A 3,102-nucleotide genomic window follows, 5' to 3' on the forward strand; every position below is an offset into this window, starting at 1 on the left:
CCACCTTCCGGCCTCCTCCCAGCCGCGCTGCCGCCTGGCCTCCAACCTCTCGCGCTGCCACCCGGCCTCCTCTCACCCGCGCCGCTGCCCGGCCTCCTCCCACCGTGCCTCCGGCCGGCCTCCTCCCCACCGCGCCGCCTGTTGGGGAACATAGCAGAAATTCCAAATTTTCTACGCAACACCAAGATCAATCTATGGAGTAATCTAGCAAAGAAGGGAAGTAGAGTGCATCTACATACCCTTGTAGATCGCTAAGCGGAAGCGTTCAAGAGAACGGGGTTGAAGGAGTTGTACTCGTCGTGATCCAAATCACCGGAGATCCTAGTGCCGAACGGACGGCACCTCCGCGTTCAACACATGTACAGCCCGATGACGTCTCCCATGCCTTGATCCAGCAAGGTGAGAGGGAGAGGTTGAGGAAGACTCCATCCAGCAGCAGCACAACGGCGTGGTGGTGATGGAGGAGCATGGTAGTCCAGCAGGGCTTCGCCAAGCACTGCGAGATATGAGGAGAAAGAGAGGTAGGGCTGCGCCAACAGGAGAAGAAACTCATGTGTTGGGCTGCTCCTATGCCTCCACTATATATAAGGGGAGAGGGGGCTGCGCCCCCACCTAGGTTTCCACCCCTAGGGGCCGGCGGCCAGCCCTAGATCCCATCTAGGGGGGCGGCCAAGGGGTGGAGAGGGGGAAACTTGCCCCCCAAGCAAGGTGGGGCGCCCCCTCCCCAAACCCTAGGCGCCTTGGACCCTTGTGGGGGGGCGCACCAGCCCACCTGGGGCTGGTCCCCTCCCACACTTGGCCCATGCAGCCCTCCGGGGCCGGTGGCCCCACTTGGTGGACCCCCGGGACCCTCCCGGTGGTCCCGGTACGTTACCGATAAAACCCGAAACTTTTCCGGTGACCAAAACAGGACTTCCCATATATAAATCTTTACCTACGGACCATTCCAGAACTCCTCGTGACATCCAGGATCTCATCCGGGACTCCGAACAACATTCGGTAACCACATACAAACTTCCTTTATAACCCTAGCGTCATCGAACCTTAAGTGTGTAGACCCTACGGGTTCGGGAACCATGCAGACATGACCGAGACGTTCTCCGGTCAATAACCAATAGCGGGATCTGGATACCCATGTTGGCTCCCACGTGTTACACGATGATCTCATCGGATGAACCACGATGTCAAGGACTCAATTGATCCCGTATACAATTCCCTTTGTCTAGCGGTATTGTACTTGCCCGAGATTCGATCGTCGGTATACCGATACCTTGTTCAATCTCGTTACCGGCAAGTCTCTTTACTCGTTCCGTAACACATCATCCCGTGATCAACCCCTTGATCACATTGTGCACATTATGATGATGTCCTACCGAGTGGGCCCAGAGATACCTCTCCGTTTACACGGAGTGACAAATCCCAGTCTCGATTCGTGCCAACCCAATAGACACTTTCAGAGATACCTGTAGTGCACCTTTATAGCCACCCAGTTACGTTGTGACGTTTGGTACACCCAAAGCATTCCTACGGTATCCGGGAGTTGCACAATCTCATGGTCTAAGGAAATGATACTTGACATTAGAAAAGCTTTAGCATACGAACTACGATCTTTGTGCTAGGCTTAGGATTGGGGTCTTGTCCATCACATCATTCTCCTAATGATGTGATCCCGTTATCAACGACATCTAATGTCCATGGTCAGGAAACCGTAACCATCTATTGATCAACGAGCTAGTCAGCTAGAGGCTTACTAGGGACATAGTGTTGTCTATGTATCCACACATGTATCTGAGTTTCCTATCAATACAATTATAGCATGGATAATAAACAATTATCATGAACAAGGAAATATAATAATAACCAATTTATTATTGCCTCTAGGGCATATTTCCAACAGTCTCCCACTTGCACTAGAGTCAATAATCTTGTTCACATCGCCATGTGATTAACACTCACACGTCACATCGCCATGTGACCAACATCCAAAGAGTTTACTAGTGTCATTAAACTAGTTCACATCATCATGTGATTAAGACTCAATGAGTTCTGGGGTTTGATCATGTTTTGCTTGTGAGAGAGGTTTTAGTCAACGGGTCTGCAATATTCATATCCGTATGTACTTCGCAATTCTCTATGTCATATTGTAAATGTTGCTTCCACGCTCCACTTGGAGCTACTCCGAATGGTTGCTCCACTATACGTATCCAGTTTGCTACTCAGAGTCACTCAGATAGGTGTTAAAAGCTTGCATCGACGTAACCCGATACACCAAACTCTTTATCACCTCCATAATCGAGAAACATGTCCTTATTTACTCCAAGGACAATTTTGACCGCTATCCAATGATCCATTCCTGGATCATTCTTTATACCCCTTGACTGACTCATGGCAAGGCACAGTTCCGATGCGGTACACAACATAGCATACTATAGAGCCTACGTTTGAAGCATAGGGGACGACCTTCGTCCTTTCTCTCTCTTCTGCTGTGGTCGAGCTTTAACTCTTAACTTAATACCTTACAACTCAGGCAAGAACTCCTTCTTTGACTGATCCATTTTGAACACCTTCAAGATCATGTCAAGGTATATGCTCATTTGAAAGTACCATTAAGTGTTTTTGATCTATGCCTATAGATCTTGATGCTCAATGTTCAAGTAGCTTAATCTAGGTTTTCACTTGAAAAACACTTTTCAAATAACCCTATATGCTTTACAGAAAATTCTACATCATTTCTGACCATCAATATGTCAACAACATATACTCATCAGAAATTCTATAGTGCTCCCACTCACTTCTTTGGAAATACAAGTTTCTCATAAACTTTGCATAAACCCAAAATCTTTGATCATCTCATCAAAGCGTACATTCCAAATCCGAGATGCTTACTCCAGTCCATGGAAGGATCACTGGAGCTAGCATACCTTTTAGCATCCTTAGGATCGACAAAAACTTTCTGATTGTATCACATACAACCTTTCCTTACGAAAACTAGTAAGGAAACTCGTTTTGACATCCATCTGCCAGATTTCATAAATGCAGCTAATGCTAACATGATTCTGACAGACTTAAGCATCGCTACGGATGAGAAAATCTCATCATAGT

This window comes from Triticum dicoccoides, chromosome 1B, assembly GCF_002162155.2.
Source record: "Triticum dicoccoides isolate Atlit2015 ecotype Zavitan chromosome 1B, WEW_v2.0, whole genome shotgun sequence".
NCBI classification, from domain to species: Eukaryota; Viridiplantae; Streptophyta; class Magnoliopsida; order Poales; family Poaceae; genus Triticum; species Triticum dicoccoides.